Here is a 22,234-nt window from a genome sequence, read left to right as displayed (position 1 = left end):
TGGTCCCAAGCATAATCCCATTGAATTTGCCAGTCTGGCCCCTGCAGAATGGATCTGGATGCAGACGGTTCTGGGGAGTAACTCTAGACTACTGCCATTTTAACCAAGTAGTAGCCCCATTGCATCTGCTGTGTTGGGTGTGGTATTGTTGCCCGAGTAGGTTAACACAGCCTCGGGTACACGTTATACAACCATCGACTTTGTGAATGTATTCTTTTCTTTCTCAATCAGGAAAGAGGATCAGAAACCATTTATATTCACCTGTTATGGACAAAAATATGCATTCACAATTTTCCCAGGAGCTGTATTAACTCTCCTGACCTCTGCCATAAAACAGGTCAAGGGGCCTTGGACCCATCTGGACATCCTGCAGAACATCACATTGTTCCATCACATTGAGGACATCACGTAGTGATGAACAAGAGGTGGCTGGTGTGCTGGAGGCCTTGGTAAGACACAGGTGCTCCAGGGGGTGGCAGGTAAACGCTATGAAGATTCAGGGACCTATGACTTCAGTATAGGTTTTAAGGGCTCAGTTGTCAGGGGCATGTTTAGAATTTCCTCCAAAGTAGAAGGCAAATTGCTATATCTTGCATCGTTTCCCAAAAGAAAGAAATATCACACCTGGTAAGCTTCTTCTGGTTCTGGAGGCAACATATTCCACGCCCCAAAATACTGCTTTGGCCTGTATACTGAGTGACATGGAAGGCTGCCAGCTTTGAGGGGCCTCAGAGCAGTAGAAGGGTCTTCCACAATCTCCACTACCTGGGTGCTTTGGAAATGCCTGATCCACAAGCGTGGAATCCTACACAACATAGCATTCACCCAGAAGGGTCGAAGGAAGGGTGGGAGCGAGCTCATGAGCATGAGCTCTATTGATACGTTACAAATCACACCATCCAGGAACTGCCAGCCTAGTAAAGTGCTAAAATGGCCTGCAGAAGCACAACTGAAACGCCAGCCCAGAGGAGATGCTCTGAGGGTGGGAGCCATCCTCCAGGGTGCAGTAGGCGCCTTGAATCAGACTGTGCCCCAGCAGTAAGAAGACTGTGTCCTGGATCCAAGGGTGAAGCAGGAGTGCCCTCCCTTATCCTGATTTCCAATGACCCACAGGGGGACTTGGTGATTCCTGTCCCTACAATTCTGGGCTCTGCAGGATCAGATGTTCTGGCCCATAGATGGGGTGTGCTCTTGGCAGGGGACACGACGAGAGCCCTGTTGAACTACAAGCTGTGCCTAGCACTTTGAACTCCTGTGTCCAGAGGTCAGCAAGCAAGAGGAGTCTTTGTCCTGGCAGGAGTAATCGACCCAGTCATACAGGGGGAGGGGGGCTGCTGTCACACAACAGGGCAGGGAGGGACACGTGTGGAACCCAGGTGATTTACCTGGGCATCTCTTGGTGTTTCCTTGGGGGAAAAAAATCTCACCTTTCATCAAAGTATCTTCTAAATGGATTAAAGAGTTAAAAAAATCAAATATACAAAAAGCTATAAGAAATTAAAATTGACTACCCTAGAGAAGGAATGATTTTCCCTTTTTTTTTTTTGGTGAGGAAGATCAGCCCTGAGCTAACATCCATGCCAGTCCTCTTTTTGCTGAGGAAGACTGGCCCTGAGCTAACATCCGTGCGGATCTTCCTCCACTTCATGTGGGACGCTGCCACAGCATGGCCTGACAAGCAATGCGGCAGTGCGTGCCTGGGATCCGAACCCGGGCTGCTAGCAGCGGAGCGCGTGCACTTAACCGCTATGCCACGGGGCCAGCCCAAGGAATGACTTTCTAAGCTTAAAAGTAATAAAAGAAATCAACATATCTGTATAAATACAAATGGAAAATTGTGAATGGAAAAGAATGCAAAAATAAAAAGGCAAACAAGTCTGGGGCAAAATATTTCTAACAAATACCAAACATTCGTTTTCTGACGTCAGGGCTGTGGATAGTATTTTCTATTTTCCATCTTTTCTCTAATGTGGTTAGGTAACTCCTCCAAGAAGTATATATATTCATTTAAAAAAGAGAGAAGGAAAAACATAGCACTTTCGCTCTTTCTGAAATAAATAAAACTTGTGAAACCGGCAGTTTAAAGAAGTATTGAGATAAAGAACTTCAGAACATTAAATAAAAAAAAATCTATTGGGATGCTACCTCTACACTATATTAATATTGAATTAAAACAAAAATTTTGTTTTGAATTACTTTACTTTCCACAATCCAGAAAGAAAGCACTGTTGTCACATACATCATATATGGTTTTCCTTTTCCTCTGAAAAGCATGCAAAGAACACTCTGGATGGTGAAGCAGGCATAGAAACATCCAAAAAACTAGATGAGATTAGAATCATCACGGCCCTTCAGCTAGACAGATGGTAACCAGTGAATAGACAAGAAAATGGAAATTTTGATTTGATAGTCGAACCAAAACAAAACCCCCATCCTTCCTTGCAGGGACAGCGCTGACGGTTATGAGACACAATGGGGTTCAGTGGAAACCTACAATTTCCATTTCTCTTCACTGCGAATCTGTTTTCCCAGTTGTACCGACTGAGTGAGTTATTCCGCAAGGGTGGATCATTAATTGAATTCCCTACTAGGCTGACTTCAGGAACCGAGAAGCACAGAGCTGGGATTAGCAGCAGGGGTGCTTATGGTTTACGTGATTAAAATGATCGAGCCAGATCTGGAAGAATGTCATTATTCTCCTTAGTGTCACTCAGAGACAGAGGGGCTAACCACAGGATGCCCACACTAGGACTGCCTCGTGGGTTTCATTTGACAAGGAACGGGCGATGTAATAAGAATGCTGCAATTCACAGGATACCCTCTGCACGCAGGGACGCAAAGCTTGCCATCTGAGAATGATGACTGCGTGCTTTGTGAGGAGGCAAGGCTGTTGGTGCTAATGAATCTCAGAGGCTATTTCCAAGGTGGGGAATAGTCCAGGCACAGCTTAAGCAGGATCCACCCACTGGCTTGCAGAAGAACGCCGCCTTCCTCTGTGTCAACTTGCTACTCAAGTTATCCTTTAAGCAACAAAGCAATTCCACTCGTTTGGGTAGCCCCTGGCTAAGCACATCCCTGCAGCTTCCTCAGGCCTGACTGGTTATCCTGTATGACGTGCCTAGCAATGATGAGGCTGAAGGGAAACGGATTGTCCAGGGAACAAATAATCTCTAGTTCTCTGATCAGCTAACAGGCCTAAGCTCTACCCCAATTTGGGTTTTCACCATGGATGTGTCTCCTTGGTCTAGTAGCTGTGTCATAAGTCTCCGTCTCTCTCATCAGGTTAGGCAGTGCTCCTGTACCAGCACCACAGTGATAAATGCTTTCAGGTCACCAGTCACATCCTCAATCAGTGTTTATTATGATGGTCTCCAAATGGTGGTTTTTCTAGTTTCTTCGTTCCTTTTACATGTACTAGTTGGCATTTTACTCTAAGGAGGAGACTTTTTTCTTCTTCGTTTGTTTGTGTCTGTCACTATTTCATCATTTTTTGTTTTAGTGCTCAAAGTGCCCCAGATTTGGCTAGTAGGAGTGCCTTCAAGATGGTCCTATGTCCTTTTGACATGTTCCCATCACTCTTAGAGCAGTCCTTATCTTCAGACACAAGATCTTCCAGGTTCTTTTCCAAGATCTTTTCCATCTTCAGACGCATAATCAGCTGTTTCTCTAAGAAACCCTGGTTCTTTTTATTGAGGAATGGTGCGTTTATTTAGAAACCAAGAGCTGAGTGATAGGTTTGGTCATTACCACTTGGTATCATTGCTTCCAGGCCCTCTCAGGAGACAGAGCAAAAGAAATATGTATCTACTTATCCATCCATCCATCCATCCAACCGTCTATCATCTATCTATCCATTCACTCATCTCTCTATCATCTATCTATCTGTGTCTATGTATCTATCTATCTATAATCTTTCATCTATCTTACCTATCATCTATCTGTCAATCATCTGTCTTATCTATCTGTCAATTTATCTATCATCTATCTATCTATCTATCTATCTATCTATCATCTATCATCTATCTTATCCATCTATCTATCTAACCATCCATCTGTCTATCTTTAAAGCCATGTGTTCATACTGATACCTCCAATACATCACTTCAGGGTTCACTCTAACCTTCCTTCTTTCCATATTTTTAATTTCCTTCTCAGATAATGAGAAATCTGGCTCCCATAATTCACAATATATTTACTTATTTCCTCAATGCTAGAATATGTAGAGGTTTCCAAAGTGCTAACCGATACCACCGAGAGAAACAAAGCTTACAGCTAGAATTCAATTTTGTTTGCTGTTCTTTCCGTTTCTAGCCTAAGGATGTAAAGTCAAAATATTGTGCTGGAATGTTCTTTGGGTGTGTCCTCCCTCCTCATCCTTCAGTGTGGTTATGTTATTCATTTGAAATCACCTAACAGTTAAGTTCATTTGTTTCTGTTTGTACTTCATTGTTAGATTTACTGTTCTCATTCTTATTGATATTAATATGGTTCCAAAAGTCAGAACTAACTGGGAGATACACTCCCTCCCTGTCCTTTTCACCCCATTCTCTGGAGGTGACCCATGCTATTAGGTTCTGGTTTATCCTTCCTGTGTCTCTTTTTGCACAAATGAGCAGATACACATAGATTTTCTTATTCCTCCTTTTTTTTCCTACCCAGAAGGTAGCATACCTTTTGTACTTTGCCTTAAAAAAAAAAAAAACTTAATAATGTCTCCTGGAAATCCCTCCATATCATTATATGGAGATCTTTGACATTCTTTTGTTCAGCTTCATGGGACTCTAGGATGAGGATGCACCATAGTTTAGTCTTCCACTCTCTTAGGTCTGAGCATCTAGATTGTTTCCAATTACAAACAACACTGCAATGAATTACCTTGTCTTCATATGTCAGATGGCTAGATCAAAATGTAAACCCAGCTGTAGTTTTATTAGATATTGCCAAGTTCCCCTGCATGTGGGTTGTATGAATTTGCATTCTTGCCAGCAACATAGGAGAGAACCTATTTCCTCATAGTTTAGCTAATACGTCATCATACTTTTGAGGTTTTGTCAATCTGATAGGTGAGGAGTGGAATCTCAGTGTAGTTTTTGTTTTTTTTGCGAGGAAGATCAGCCCTGAGCTAACATCCATGCCAATCCTCCTCTTTTTGCCGAGGAAGACTGGCCCTGAGCTAACATCTGTGCCCATCTTCCTCCACTTTATGTGGGACGCCGCCACAGCATGGCCTGACAAGTGGTGCGTCAGTGCGCGCCCGGGATCCGAACCCCGGGCCGCCAGCAGCTGAGTGCGTACACTTAACTGCTAGGCCACTGGGAAGGCCCCTCTCAGTGTAGTTTTAATTTGCGTTTCTCTTGTTATGAGTGGGATTGAAAATATTCTCATGTTTGTTGATCATTTTTATATGCTTTTGTGAATAGTCTGCTCATGTCTTTTGACTATTTTTCTGTCAGGGTTTTGGTCATTTTCCTCTCAGTTTCTATGAATTTTTTATATTGGAGATATTACTCTTTGTTTCTGATAAATGTTGTGAATTTATTTCTGAATTATCATTTGTCTTTTAGCTTTATTTATGATGATTTTTTCTGTGCAAAAATTTTTTTTGTATTATGGAGTTAAGTTTTTCACTCTTTATTTTATTGTTTTTCCATTTTGTCATAGTTAGAAAGCCTTTCTCTACACTAAGATTAAAGAGAATTCACCCATGTCTACATATAGTATGTTCATTCCTTCATGTTTTTACATTTAGATCCCTGATCCATTTGGAGTTTATTCTTGCATATCATGGGAGGTATGGGTCTAATTTTATCTTTTCCCAAATGGTTACCTAGTTGCCATAGAACCATGTATTAAAAAGTTCATCTTTGCTCTGCTGATTCGAAATACTATCTTTATCATATATTAAATTTCCATGTGTACTTAGGTCAATTTCTGGATTTTTACTCTATTCCACCTGTCTGTTCACGTCCCGTGTGACACTGTTTTACTTACACAGCCCTCGTAAAAGGTTTTCATATCCAGATGAGCTGGACCCCGTCATAGATTTTTCTCTTGCCTGTGATTTCCTAGCCCTTCTTCCATGTCTGATTTTCCACATGAACATCAGTGTCAGCTTTTGTAACTACATAAAACTACTTGTTGATATTTTTATTGGAATTTGACAAATTTATAAATTAATGTGAGGAGAACTGAGATCTTTACGATATTGAATCATCCTATTCAAACCCCATCTTATATCTACTTCCTCAGATGCTCTTGGTGCCACTGTGTTAAACTGGGTCCTTGGGAAGCAAACACTGAAACAGAATTTGGAGTGGAAGAGGTTTATTGGGGGTGATTGTGAAACTGACTAAAAATAGTAACATGACTCGATTGGATGCAGGAAAGTGGGAGGTGTTGATGTAATGAGATACATTGTAATAGAAATCCAACAGCAAATTAAAAGCTGATAAATGAGAACTGAATGGTATACACGTAGTATTTAGACATATGGGATAACCATCAGAAAAAGAGAACAAGAAGTTAAATGATGTTGCCTCTGGCACAAGAGTTGGAGAGAAAGAAGTGCAGCAGGAATTGGCTGCCTTTCACTATAACTCTGCCTGAGTTTTTTGATTTGTTTAAACCATGCACAGGTTTTATTTTGTTAAACATCAAATCCATTAAAGACATAAATTCTAAACAGATTAATAATGGTCATAGAAAATCCCTTAATGGATAACCCATTAGGGCCCAAATGATAGCACTGTTGGAACTAATGTCTAAAAATGCTAGGAAAACAGAAACATTGAAAAAGGGGAAATGAAGGAAATGGTTAACTTGGAAGCTGCTTTAAATGCCAAGAATGAAATTTATTCCATGCATCAGTGTTCTCAAGTGAGAGGGGGATTTGTCAGCCCACATCAGCTGGCTTCTTAATTACATCCTTGCCTATCCAAGACCCTTGGAGGCGTCAATCACCCTTATCCATGAAGTCATTCCCAGCACAAAAATCCATTATTTAACTAACGTCCTTTGTTTGCAAAGGCACTTTCTGGAGTTGTCAGCAGACGAAACAACTAGTTAAAAGGGGGAAAAAACGCAGTTGTTCAAACAGCTGTTTTGTTTGTAATTGTTGTGCTTGTTATTTTTTGAAGCTGATGGGTTAGTTTGATATCAGGTAGCTGTGGTCTCAGAATCCCTAAGTGGCTTGAAGTCAAGCGGTGTCAGTGGAGCTCGGCAGCTGCAGCTGGCGCTGTGGGAACCAGATGCTCCCAGTTGGAGTGGCAACAATCAAAGAGGCTCAGACGTAACTCAGGAAGACACTGTGCAGGGCCACAAGGGCCATTTAATAACCATCCTCTTTCCTGGTAGTGTCAATCTTCTTACAATTTACTCCAGGAAGAATAAACATCTGAAAGTTCATGCTGAGTGGAGGGTGCCGATTAGCTGAATATACCTATCTATATATTCCAAATATGTCCAGTAGATTTATTTCCAGTGCCAGCATCAATCAATTTGCTGCCATCTCCTGGAGTACAGTTTGAAAAGGATTTGGCTTATTTTACTTAGCGTAATGTCCTTCATGTTGTTGCAAATGCCAGGTTTTCCTTCTTTTTATTTTATTTTTGTAAATAAAAATTGCATATATTTACAGTGTACAACACGATAATTTGATATACATATAGGTAGTGAAATGATTATTAGAGTCAAGCTAATTAACATATCATCTCCTCACATAGTTATCATTTGTTTTTGATGAGAGCACCTGAAATCTACTCTTTTAGCAAATTGCCTGTATTCAACACAGTATTATTAACTATAGTCATCATGCTGTATGTTAGATTTCTAGACTTACTCATCCTACATAACTGCAACTTTGAACACTTTGACCAAAGATGTCCTTCTTTTTTAAGGCTGAATGATATTCCACTGTAGGAAGACAAATACTGCATGAACTCACCTATATGCAGAATCTAAAGTAGTCAAATACATAGAGATGGAGAGTAGAATGGTGGTTGCCAGGGGGTGGGCGGTAGGAGAGTGGAGAGAAGTTGGCTAAGGCGGACAAAGTTTCAGTTACAATATGAATAATTTCTAGAGATTCAATGTTCAACAATGTGAATATAGTGAACAACACTGTATCATATACTTGAAATTTGCTAAGAGGGTAGATCTTAAGTGTTCTTAACACAAAAAAACAAAAATGGTAACTTTTTGAGGTGATGGATATGTTAATTAGCTTTATGATGATTATTTTACAATGTATACATATACTAAAACATTAAGTCATATATCTTAAATACATAAATTTTTATTTGTCAATTATACCAGCTATGGTCTGAATGTATACCCCCAAATTCATATGTTGAAATCCTAACCCCCAATGTGATGGTATTAGGTGATGGGGCCTTTGGGAGATGATAGGTCATGAGGGCGAGTCTCTCATGAACAGAATTAGTGCCCTTATAAAATAGGCCAGAGAGATCCCTTGCCCCCTTCCACATGTGCAGATATAAGGAAACATCTGTGACATGGAAGAGGGCCCTCACCTGACCGTACTGGCACCCTGATCTTAGACTTCTAGCCTGCAGACTGTGAGAAATAAATGTCTGTTGTTTATAAGGTACCCAGGCTGTGGTATTTTGTTACAGCAGCCTGAACAGACTAAGACAATCCCCCGACAAAGATGGAAAAAAACCCGAAAAAAATTTGGATTTGGTCTGTGTGGTAAGCATGTCCATGACCTAGTCCCCTGGAACCGGTTACCTGACATGGCAAAAGAGGTTTTGCAGATGTGATTAAAGTTTAGGACCTTGAGATTGGGAGAATATTCTGGATTGTCTCTGTGGGCCCCACGTAAACACATGAGTCCTTAAAAGAAGGCGAGGAAGGCAGACAGGTGGGTCAGAAAGACGGCAGCATGAGAAGGACTTGACACTCTGATGCTGGTTCTGAGGTGTGGGGGCTTACGTGCAAGGACCTGAGGGAGGCCTCTAGTTGCTAAAGGTGGCCCCCAGCTGAGAGCCAGCAAGGAAATGGAGACTTCAGTCTTACCCCAGCATGGAACTGAATTCTACCAACAACCACAGTAAGCAAGGAAACTCCCCGAGAGTCTCCAGAAAGGAATGCCGCCCAGTCACTACCTAGATTTTAGCCCAAGGAGACCCATGTCGGAGTTCAGACCTACAGAACTTTAAGTTAGCACGTTTATGCTGTTTAAGCTATTAAGTTTGTGGCAATTTGTTATCTCAGCAATAGACCACTGATACAGTAAAGGCCGCGTTTAGACTCACACCAAACAAGCAGTGATCGATTAGTGATGTCTGCCAAAGGCACAGGACTGGGAAGTCCCAGCACATGTGCTAGACGTTTGTCGTTAGATGGAAAGTGTCCATCAACTGCCCAGGGATGAAATGAGTGACATGAAACAGAAAACAGGACAGAGAAGGCACCCAAACTGAGAAGAACCTGCTTAAAAAGTGAGAAATTAGCCGCCAGAGAACCTCTGGGCCAGGAACACCAAGCCTATTACCAAGGGTGCGACAGTGGGGGGCGGGGGTCGAGTGGGGAGAGGAGGAGACAGAGATTCGGTTTGAGAAGGATTTCAGGGTCCCGCACTGGAGACAAAGATTTCTAATGTGGGGTCAGAAGGAAAAGAAGGCAGTTGCTTCCACTAACCGTGGTTTCGATAAGCAAACCCAAGGAAGAGCAAGAGACGGGCACACCACAGCTTTAGTGCACCACGTTAACTCCGGCCCCCGCAGGTTCCAGCTCTAAGTGGACCAGGCACCCACACCCACCGTTGGAGGCTGGAGGGATGGCTGGGATGGCTGTGGTCGGCCAGGAGTAGAAAACCAGTCTCTGGAGTGCCACAAAACCCCCGCCTAAAGACTGCTGATGGAAACATTCGCTCCATAGACTCCCTGAACTTGGCATAGGGATCAAGCCAGGTGCAGCTGGGACCTTGACACCCAACTGCCGCTGAACACACCTATGTAATTATTTCCCAGCGGCACATTCTGGTATTCTCTCCCTAACCCACCGGCACATTCAGAAAGGTTAGGTTTCTCTTGGCCTACCTTTTCCAACTTACCACATCCTGGGGGATCCTCACAGGTGGAGCCCTAAGCCATCTACCTCACTGCCAGGTAAGACTGTAAATTGATCCGCAAAACTGCAGATAAGGTCTACATTGGTGATCTATATGGATCGGTTTAGTCTTCCACTGATGGAGAGGAGAAAACAATGACAGATCATGGATCTAAGATTGCTGATCATAAACGTCATACTCCTCCAATGAAAGTGAGGTACCACAAGCAGGAGTAAGTCTCAACAGAGTGTAGGGTGGGGTGGGTGTTGTTCAAAACCAAATTAATGATCCAGAAGAATAAGTGGAGAAATTCTCTTAAGACATAAAATACAAAGACTAAAAAACCCAAAAAGCTTACCAAAGAAAGTCTAAAATAATATAGAGGAGATGCAATGTCCATATAAAAAGGTCCTCTATTAGGATTATTGAAAGAAGCTGCCCACTTTACCATATCTTGGTGACCTGTGTGTGTTTCAAATATAGACAGACTGGCCTACTGGATTTCAGGGAAAGAAGAGATTACTTAGAATGAAAAATATAACATTTTTGTTAAGCTTCACAATTGCAACACAAAATCAAAAGACAGTGATTTCTAGAGGGTTCTAGAGAAAAAATTGTGACCTTGGAATTTTATTCCCAAACTCATTATTGTTCACAGGGAAGGCACAGTTATTTTAAAATATTTAAGGAGTCAGAAAATACACCACAGTTTCTCATTATAAAAAGATTATTCAAGGAAGTAATAAAGCAGAATGAAAAATAAATCAGAATAAAAATGTCACAGGAGAAGAAATAGACTATTAAAGAAACAGTGTAAACAAGGAAACTCATCTCATTGATAAATATCTAAAAGTTTTTCAATAACGTAGTGATGACAGTTAATGCAATTTTTAAGGAAGGCTTCTTAATAAAGAAGGATCAGTGTTAAAGTAAAAATCAGATGATTTCCATGGAACCTGGGGTAGGGCCAGCAAAGAATGTGGTGGGAGGAGAAAATGAAGAACCAAAAGCATGAGAAAGATCCTGTCTTTTGAAGAGAGGAAGTTATTGATATTTAATTCTTGACATTAAAAAAAAGGAGACTTTATATACATATTTATAAAAAAATAAGTCCAGAAAACATACAGGACCTACCACTTTCGTAAAACTATAGAAGAAATAAGCAAAACTCCATATCAAAAAACTTGAACAATTCATCAAAAGTCAAGAATAAAAAAAGACAATTAAAAAAAAAAATCCAGCAAATAGGACACGCACACAACGAATGTATCCATAATAAATGCAAATTGGTTAAATTGCCTGGTTGAAAGACAAAGATTTTCACATTGGGCATAAAACAATCAAAATTCGGCTATGTGATATTGATGAGGAATCCATCAAAAGCACAAAGAAGTTCCAATAAAGAACGGGCAAAGATATATGAGCTAAATATATACACAGAGATACATATATAGTTATATAATGTGCAATATTACCATCAATGTAAATTTGAGGCAAAAATCATTAAAAAAATAAAGAGATTTATATATTAAAAGGTACAATCCAAAAGCGTCTGTCACATGAACCGTTAGGTACTGAACATAGAACTGTGTGCTATAGAAAGTGTTATGAGGGTTAAAGGGAGAACCTACTGAAAGCTCCATAGGAAGAAAACAGGCCATTCTCATGATTGGCCAGATCAAAAAGAAAAAACAATGCAAGCCCTTGAATAAGATGATTAGAAAGCACACAAATACATAATGGGCAGTAATTAGTTAATTCTATCAAGTTTTACTGAACACCTGTGTTTTGTTCTATACTGGGAAATTAACAGTGAATAAGACAAACATTTCTAGCTCTCAAGGAGCTACCTTCTGCAAGTCGGCATGTTGGCCAGATCTGTTCCACGGGCTGGTGGTCTCTAAGGTGTGAGGGAGGCTAGGAAATAGAGTTTGGGGCACTGAAGTCCAGAGCCGGCTTATTTACAGGGCCCCATGCCAAATGAAAATCCAAGGCTTCTTGTTCAAAAAGCAAGGGAAAATCTTTTCCTTTCTTCTATAGTCTCTATACCTGCTGTGAGTTTTCAGTTTGCTGTTGAACGTCGGAGATGAGGATGCTCGTGGAGTTAAGTGTGGACGCTCACCAGTGCTGGGCCCTGTCCCCTGACTCAGTGTATGAGGTGGACCTGCTGACCCTTCCCACGCCTGCCCAGGTCCCCAGTTGCAGTTGCTGGGTGTGAGGAGAAGGTGGCTGAGAGTGTGTTGTGGCAGGTGGTGGACTGGGGGAGGTAGGGGAGGTGATCTGAGGCTCTGAGCCCCTGGTGCATGCTCCAGTGTTCTGTCTGACTTCGCTCATAAAAAACGAATGCAAAGAGAAAATTATTAAGAATTTTAAGATAATGACCACAGAGAACTAAAACTCAGGCAGGGCCCCCTTCTCAGGGCCCCTGTGTGACCGCACGCTTGTGAAGCCAGCACTGCTTAGGGACTGTATGGTAGAGGCAGGCAGGGAGAAGGGATGGGAATAGAAGTCGGGTGAGTGACCCATGGTCTCTGCCACCATGTCATATGTGAAAGGATTCCATCACTCTGGGTTTTCATCAGCACAGCAAGCTGCTGGGTGAGTTGACTGGTGCTAACTCAGAGCTTAACCACCCCAGGCATCTGGGCTACATCTGAAAAGACAGTGTTAGCAATTCCTTCCACTCTCCTGGTATTTTCAGCCTTACTTATTTCATTTGTAAATAAAACTGAGGGGTAGGTGGAAGGGTAATTTTCCTAGAATATTTAACAGGAGATATTCGCGTAGTAGACCCTTCCTATTCTATGTCCTATTTGGAAGTCTCTTGTATCATCAGAAATGCATTACTGCCAATCCAAAAAGTATTTTTTGTGTGTGTGTGTGTGTGAGGATGATCAGCCCTGAGCTAACATCCATGCCAATCTTCCTCTTTTTGCTGAGGAAGACTGGCCCTGGGCTAACATCTGTGCTCATCTTCCTCTACTTTATATGAGACGCCGCCACAACACGGCCTGATGAGCAGTGCGTCAGTGCGCGCCCGGGATCCGAACCTGGGCCGCCAGCAGCGGAGCTCGCGCACTTAACCGCTAAGCCACGGGGCTGGCCCCTAAAAAGTATTTTTAAGGAAATATTATTAACCTATATTAACAAGTCCTTTCAAAATCCCCGAACGTAACTTGAACTTTCTAACTCAGTCCACACCAAGTCTTTGCTCCTATGATTTTTGTGGCTCTAGGCTTCTAGGATTTTTTGTTTTTCTTTTCCTACCACTGTATCCCAGAACCTGGAATGCGGCAAATGTCGATAAATATTTGTTGAATGCCTGCACGAATTTATTCAGAATTATTACTCAGGTTTTACAGGGTAACATATTCCTGAGAAGTAAGATCCAAGTTGAAGAGCTGACACCTCATTAGCCAATTCATTTAAAATTCTTAGAAGGGTTTTTCTTTCCTCTGTTATTTTGTAATAGATAAATATAATTTATTTTTCAAGTTGTTTAAACATGAAATATAGTAGGAATTCTTGTTTGTTACCATTCTGAGTTGGGCTGAAAAGAATTAACTTTAACCGTGGAATTATGAAAAGAGGTCAAGTCAGACATCTTAGACACTTGGCCTGAAAGCCCTGGTTTGGATTAAAGCTGAGGGCTAGAGGCTGGAGCTGGAGTCCATAATCTACTTACTTCTCCAGCACCCCAATAGTCTTTCTTTAGAAGGATGGCTAGCAGGTAGCATGCAAGAACACTGGCTCTATGCCCTTCCAGCACGTGGTCAGAGACAAATATGAATAAGACAGTGAGCTCCATTGTTAACCTTGGAGATCTATCTATTAGGCAAAAGCCAAAGAATGCCACTGTAACTAGTATGAACAGTTTGCACAAGCTTGGGGTACAAAGTCACCCTTATAGTGAAACCCCAAATACCATGCCAAGGCTCTGCTGTCCCTGATGTGGCTAATAAAGGGACCCTTTCATCCTGAGGTTGGGTCTAGTGGCTCTGGACCTGAGTCAATGGAACAGGAAATTGGATATGCCCTTGGTTCAGAGTCCTCCCCCGTACTGGCCAGGATGGCAGCTATTCCAGACTGGCCCTATATCTCTTCATGGCCCACTGAAGATTGTGCACCTGAAGACTAGTGCGCCAGGTACGGAGTCATTGCACCTGGGACAGAGAGATACCCATGGTTATCACAGAGTGAGAAGGAGATGGCTCCATCTGGTGACCTCTGGTTAAGGCTGTGTTGACAGGGGAGCTGGAGGGGGGTTCAAGAGACTGAGAAGGGGCCTGAAGCAAGACTGTTATGACATCTAAAAGTGTTGTAGCCCTGTGGTAAAGTGCTTGCTCTTCCCACCTTGGCTAGCCAGGAAACGTGTGCAGATAACCCCATGGAGAGGAGGTTCTGCCATAGCCCCTCGGCTCTCCCTGGGCCCCAATTGCTGTGGTCCATGAAAGGCAAGTCCAGGAGTCACTTCCTCTGGACTTGGGATGTCGGCAGAGACATCGCCTGGGCTGCAGCCACTGCTCTAGCCACTGCTGCGTGGGTCCCTGTGGGTTTCCACAGATTGCAGGGAATCTTCTAGACCAGATGGGTAGGAAAACTCCTCTTCCCTCAGCACTATACCCAGTAAGATTGCATCAAGCCCCAAATATTCTGGGCCCTAACTATTAAAACTGTTCTTCTTTCTTTCTCGCTCAGATCTTTGTGTTAGATTGAGTCATGCAAGAGGCTAATGCCAGAGTCGGATTAGACACGCGCAGGATTCATTGTGGGGTGCGCCGTGAAGGATAAGGCGAGGGGCCAGGAGGAGGCAGGGAGAGCCTGTAGACCACTGTGTAGCTCTTACCCCTGTGGAAGGAGAAAAGGAAGGAAGGAGGATAGGGTAGGAGGAGTCTCCAACTGCAGTGTCGTTGTAGGAATGGGGAGTCTTTGAGCCAAAGGTCACCTGTTGTAAGAGCTGCACATCTGGCAGGAATGGGATTGCGTTCACAGCCCCACAGCAATCAGGCCTTAAGTGGGAGCAGCTTGCGGGAAGTGTGTCCTCTATAAGAACGTGGTGGTGGATCCAGAGAGGCGGCATCTGGGCCATCAGTCAACTATGTTCCCTGTGGTAGGAGATTTCGGCTGCTCATCTCCATGGCTGCCTCAGCTCTCACTGCTATTTCTTGTATCCTGGCCTTGGACAGAGACATCCTAGGCCAAAGGGCAAGTTTTAAGAACTTTGAAACTTATAGGTTCTTTGTAAATAGATACCATTTTGGAGGATGTGATTCAGATGACCCAGGATGATCCCCACCTCCTCATATTCACACCCTTGTGTAATTCCCTCCTCCTGAGTGTGGGCTGGACTTAGTGACTTATATATAACCAATAGAATACAGCTAAAACGATGGGATGTCATTTTTGCAATTGGGTTACAAGAGACTGTAACTTTGGTCTTGCTAACAGATTTGCTCTGTTTCCACTCTCCCTTGCTGCCTCTGAGGAAGAGCCGTATGGAGAGGCCTATGTGGCGAGGATCTGAGGGCTACCTCTAGTCAACAGCCAGAAAGAAACCAAGAGTCCAACAACTTGCAAAGAACTGATTCTTGCCAACAACCACGTGAGCAAGGGAGGGGATCCTTCCCCAGTCAAACCTTTGGATGAGACTCCAACCCCCTCCAACACCTTGATTGCAGCCTTATGAGACCCAGAGCACAGGACCCAGGTAAGCCGTGCCCAGACTCCTGACCTACAGAAACTGTGAGACAATAAAGGTATGCTTTTTTTGAGCTGCTAAATGTATGATCACTTGTTATGGATAACTTGCAATAGCCACTGAACAGAGGGGCTTGGTCCACCTTTGATCAAGAGCAGCTAAACCCTGAATTCCCTGGATATGTTGGAGGAAGGTTATCACATCCCTTCCACCTTAAAAGTGTGAGGCCCAGCCCTGATTCTAGCAAGCGCTTTTCTTATGCAATGTAGAGTTAATCATTGGCTATACAAGTAACTATGCAAAGCAAATATCCTTGTTATCACATTGAAGTTCTAGGAGCAAACGCAAGATATGATCAGGAGTCAACCCTGCTAAGACTCTGTTAATCAGTCACGCTTGGCACATGTTCAGCTAAAGAAGAAAGCCTGCTCCGTAGGGTAAGTGCGCAGAGGAGCAAAGTCAACGTGTGTCAGCAAAGCTGAAGAAGTAACGCAGGCCAGGCTCCTTCCAATCTCTGAGCAAGGGAAGGAGGCTCACCGTGTCTAGACCATTCTTTGCCACGGCTTTATGACAAGGACACCTTTGCCTAGAAAGTGATTTATCCCTTTTCTGAAATATATACATTCCTCAGCAAAGCGTGGCTTCCTAAAGATCTTTTAGAGATTAAAACACTACAATTTTATGAAATAGCCCAGATAAAAAATTCTGTAACCCAATGCCTAAAAATAAGTTGATTTCAACATCAGAACTGTCATCTCAAAAGTTTTCATTCTTACCAGGAATTAAAAATGGAAAAAGGCAGGGCCGGCCCGGTGGCGTAGCGGTTAAGTGTGCGCACTCCACTGCTGGCGGCCCAGGTTCGGATCCAGGGCGCGCACCGATGCACCGCTTGTCAGGCCATGCTGTGGCGGTGTCCCATATAAAGTGGAGGAAGATGGGCACAGTTGTTAGCCCAGGGCCAGTCTTCCTCGGCAGAAACAGGAGGATTGGAATGGGTGTTAGCTCAGGGCTGATCTTCCTCACACAAAAAAAAAAAAAGAAAGAAAAAAAAAGAATAACGAGAAAAAGTGAGCTCAGAACACTGAATCTTGGTTCTAGAAACAGGTGCCCACGGTAGAGTATGTATGCGGTAAAACTTGCGTATTTTTGTTGTTGTTGTAGTGCCATTGAGTCATTTCCAACTCCTAGCGACCCTGTGGACATCAGAGCATAACCCTGCCTGGTCTTTTTGCACCATCCTCTTATCTTCCGGCGCTGTAGCAGACAATGCTCCACTGCTATTCACAGGGTTTTCATGGCCATTTTTTTCAGAAGTGGGTGGCCAGGTCCTTCTTCCTAGTCTGTCTTAGTTTGGAAGCTCCGCTGAAAGCCGTCGACCATGGTGACCCTGCTGGTATCTGAAGTACTGCTGGCGTAGCTTTCAGCATCACGACAATACGCAGGTGCCACAGTATGACAACCGCCAGACGGGTGGTGTGTTTCCCTGACGGGGCTGTGGAGGTTAGAGTGTTGCATCTTAACCACTAGACCACCAGGGCTGGCTAGAATCTGCATGCAAGTGGGATACTATGTGTTGTATAATGTGCTGGTACTTCTTAGTAGAATCACCCACAAATGGCCCCAAATGGCTTTGTTGCTTACCAAAAAGGCCCAGAAATAGCCTTGATCCCTTCCTGTGCTCCCACTGAGAGCTCTTGCTCACCTGTGCGTAGTTTCCATGGGTTCATGTCATTCTGGACCAGGGCTATGAATAAGGGATTTGCTCGTTTGTACAAGTCCAAGAATGAAGCAGAGGTAAATGTGGGAGCGTTAAGAACCCCTGCGAAAACCTGAAGGGAGCCATAGACGCTCTCTCCAGACAAAGACACATTCACTCAGGCACACGTTTTTTTAACATGTTCTTGGTCTCTGTGAACTTCAGGGTCTATGGACTCAGGGCAGGAAAACCCCAAATGAGAGAAAGTCCTGCTCCTGGTTCGTGTCTGCTTTCTAGGGTGGCTCTTTTGGGTCCTTGGGTTTATCACAGAGGTCCATTAAGACCCCAGGAACATGTGCGCCTTCTTCTCGCTAGGCATTATTTCGCGGAGTGGCTTCTGGGCTGAACCACCACAGCCTGGCCTGGGCATGGCTTGTTGAGGGTGCAGCTAGAGGACAGTCTCCAGGCTTTCCCAGGTACCGGCCCACCTCCCTTCCTCCCTCCCTCTCTCTTCCTTCCTTCCTTTCTTTCTTTCTGTTCTGATTCATTTATTATGCAGATCTGCCCAGAGAGAGAATATCTTCCTGATATTTATTTCATGATTCATTATATCGTTCAATTTAATAACTATTCATCATTGTAAAATAATAAATTGACATTATGGCTGCACAGATTACCTACTGTGAGCTTGATTGATTTTTTAAATCTTTTTTTTAAGTTAATAGACTTTATTTTTGAGCAGATAGTACAGAGAATTCTCATATCCTGCCCACCACCCCCTGCAAGTTTCCCTTATTATTAACATCTTGCGTTAGTGTAGTATTTGTTTCAATTGATATTTCAATACTGATACATTATTATTAATTAATGCCCATAGTTTACACTAAGGCTCGCTCTTCGTGTTGTACAGTTTTATGGGTTTTGACAAATGTGTAATGTCATGTGTCCACCAGCACGGTATCATACAGAGAGTTCTGCTGCCCCCAAAATACTCTTACGCTTTGCCTATTTATTCCCCCATTCCTGGGAACTGCTGATCTTTTTACTGTCTCTATGGTTTTGCCTTTCCACAATGTCATATAGTTGGAATCATACAGTATGTAGCCTTTTCAGACTGCCTTCTTTTACTTAGAAATACGTATTTAAGTTTCCTTCATCTCTTTCTGAGGCTTGTTAGCACATTTCTTTTTATTGCTGATAATATTCCATTGTACAGATGCACCACGGTTTGGTTAGCCATTCACTTGTTGAAGGACATCTCTGTTGCTTCCAGTTTTTAGCAATTATGGGTAAAGCTACTAAAAAAATTTGTGCGCAGATTTTTATATTTATATGTTTTCAACTTAATTGAGTAAATACCTAGGAGTGTGATTGTTGGATCATATGGTAAGAGTATGTTCAGCTTTGTAAGAAACTCTCAAGCTGTCTTCCAAAGTGGCTGTGCCATTTTGCATTCCCACCAACAAGGAGTGAGAGTTCCTGTTGCTTCACATCCTCACCAACATTTGCTGTTGTCGTGTTTTTGGAGTGTAGTCATTCTAATAGGTATGAAGTGGTATCTCGTTGTTGTTTTAATATGCAGTTCCCTAATGACCTATGATGTTGAACATACTTTAATATGCTTATTTGCTATCTGTATATCCTTTTGGTGAGGTATCTGTTCAGATCTTTTGCCCATTTAAAAAAAATTTTTTTTCTTATTGTTGAATTTTAAAAGTTCTTTCTATTTTTTGGATACCAGACCTTTATCAGATATGTGTCCTGCAAAGATTTTCTAACAGTCTGTGGCTTGTATTTTCGTTCTCTTAACAGTCTTTCACAGAGCAGAAGTTTTTAATTTTAATGAAGTCCAACTTATCAATTTTTTTTCATGAATCGAACTTTTAGTGTTGTATCTAAAAACTCATCGCCAAACCCAAGGTGACCTAGATTTTCTCATATGTTATCTTTTAGAAGTTTTATAGTTTTGCATTTTACATTTAGGTCTATGATCCATTTTGGTGCAAGATCTGTGTCTAGATTTATCATTTTGTATATGTTGTCCAGTCATTCCAGTATCATTTGTTGAAAAGACTATCCTTTCTCCATTGAGTTTCCTTGGCTCCTTTGTCAAAGATTAGTTGCCTATATTGATGTGGGTCTATTTCTGGGCTCTCTATTCTGTTCCGTTGATCTATTTGTTTGTTCTTTCACCAATACCACACTGTCTTGATTACTGTAGCTTTATAGGAAATATTGAGGTTGGGTAGTATCAGCCCTCCAACTTTGTTCTTCTTCTTCAATATTGTGTTGGCTATTCTGGGTCTTTTGAATTTCTATATAAACCGTAGAATCAGTTTGTCAATATCCACAGAATATCCCGCTCCTCATCAAAATTTTGCCTTGTGTTTAGCATCCATTGTTGATTCCTGTCTGATCCAATCTTTACCATGATGATTGCAAAATGATTTTCCAATCCAGCACTCTCTCCACCGTTACCAGTTGGGTCTCAGCATTTTACTGTGAGCAAGAGACCTCCCATGTTGTGCAATCTCTTCTCTCTGTCTGTGTCTCTCTCTCTGTCTCTGTTTTTTCCTCTCTCTCACACAACCACACACACACACATCAGAAAGGACTCATGAACTCTTCTGTCTTTCAATGGTTTATAATTATTTAATGTACTTAAATATTTGGGTACTAATGTTGTCCCAGATTTGACCAGTGGGAACCCCTTCAAGCTGGCTCCTGTATCCTTGTAACAAGTCTCCATCATTTTTTTTAAGCATTTCCCTAGTGTATGTACAGGAAGACAGTCCAGGCTTATCTCGTAGCTACCCTACTACAGCCCTGGAATCATCCATTTCTTTGAGAAGTTTGACTTCTTTTTTTTTGGTGAGGAAGGTTGTCCCTGAGCTAACATCTGTGCCAATCTTCCTCTATTTTGAATATGGGATGCCACCACAGCATGGCTTGATGAGCAGCATGTAGCTCTGTGCTCAGGATCCTAACCCGTGAACCCCAGGCTGCTGAAGTGGAGCAGAGCATACGAACTCAACTGCTACGCCACCGGGCCAGCCCCAAAGTTTGATTTCTTTTAATGGAGAATGGTATTAGAGACCAAGATCTGAGCATCACGTGTTCACATTGCCATGGGGGTGTCTTTGCCTCTTGACCCTTGACCCTTTCAGCTGACAAAGCTAGGAAAGAATACACATACACATATTTATTCCTTTTCATAGGGGTCACACCATGTTTGCGTTCCCACCAGCAATGTATGAAAATATCTGTTTCCTATAACCTTGCTAACAGAGTGTGTTGTCAACCTTGTGAATTTTTGCCAATCTGATGAGTGAGAAATGGGTGTAGGGGCCACGCAATCCTCATGAAAGAATTTAGGCTTTCCGAACTAATAAGCTGTTAGCAGTGACAAAGGAATCCAAAGGTTTGGGAGTGAAGTATGGAAAATGCCTCTCAAAGGCTCCCTTCTAGTGTTTTGAGAATAATGCATAAATAGATAATCTCATCTCACATGCACTACAAGGAGAACAAAGGTTTCTGACGATGACTCACTGGCCCAAAGAAAGTCTGCTTCTTAGTTGATGTAATACAACCACGAGGCCACTTGTGACAGCAAGTTCCTTGTGGTTGCCTATAACCAAAGTCTGACTTCCTCCAAGATTTCTTATGTTTCTGTGGTTGGCCACTGAGGTTGTGATGGTGTCACAGTCACACACATTTTTTGTTTTGTAGTTTCTCTGGCATGCCAGGTTACGGTACAATACCCTGTAAAATTTAATGCTCACTGGTCAACCCACATTCTTTCCATCACGCAGGCTTTATAACATAAAACAAAGAATTCAGAGATATCCAGGAGGAAGTTTTCCTAATAAACATCCAGTTATACCAAAATGATGAAAGAAATATCACCTTAAGTAGCTTTCAGTTGACACAAAAGAAGAAAATGCTAGTAAAATAATGTCAGTAACTGATATTTAATGACAGTTTACTTTTTCAAATCCTACCCACAGTCTCATCTGAGGACCCCTTCTCTCCGTCTCTAGTCAGGTAGGTAGTACAGTAGGCATTCTTTTCCCACTGCATTGATGAAGAAAGAGTTGATAGAGATGGAGTAAGTGTCTCTGTCCCAGATAACTTACATAGTAAGAAAGCCAGGTGTACATGTTCTGGTTAGCACTCCCTCCGCCAAGCAACACAACTCAGAAAGAAACGGAGTTGTTGAAAAAGAAAATGAGGGATCAGAAATAGAGTGTTGCTACAGTGGGATGTCAGCCTAGTCATATAACTTCTTTGGGTCTCAATTTCTTCATTTCTCAAAGAGGGAGAAGACCAGACCGTAGGATTCTGTCAAATGGAGGCCCAGGCTTACATAGATAGAGGCATATAATTATTCTATCATGCTATTCATTCATTTACTTAATGCATTTGACTGTCAAAACTGGATTGCAAGTCATTGGCATGTGGTTGTGGAGACCCCGGGTGGATGTTCTAAAGGTTCTCTCTCATCATGCCTAGTAGCATGAGATAAACTAACTTTGAACTTGGTACCACATCCTCCAAATTCTGCTTGAGTAGCAGACACAGAATTATTCAAATCATGGGCAAAACTCCCAACAGCCTATTTTTCAGTTGTCTGGTTTACCTCGCTGGAGTTACCCAGCCTTACGAAGAGATTTTCTTTTCCAAGCTGAGTTTTTTTATTTTTAAAGTAAGGTGTTGTATGCCTTAAAAAGTTGACGCTATTTGACGACAAAAGCAGGATGGATTATTG

Source organism: Diceros bicornis, chromosome 37 (genome assembly GCF_020826845.1).
Source record: "Diceros bicornis minor isolate mBicDic1 chromosome 37, mDicBic1.mat.cur, whole genome shotgun sequence".
Classification (NCBI taxonomy): domain Eukaryota; kingdom Metazoa; phylum Chordata; class Mammalia; order Perissodactyla; family Rhinocerotidae; genus Diceros; species Diceros bicornis.
Note: the sequence above shows the minus strand (reverse complement) of the source record.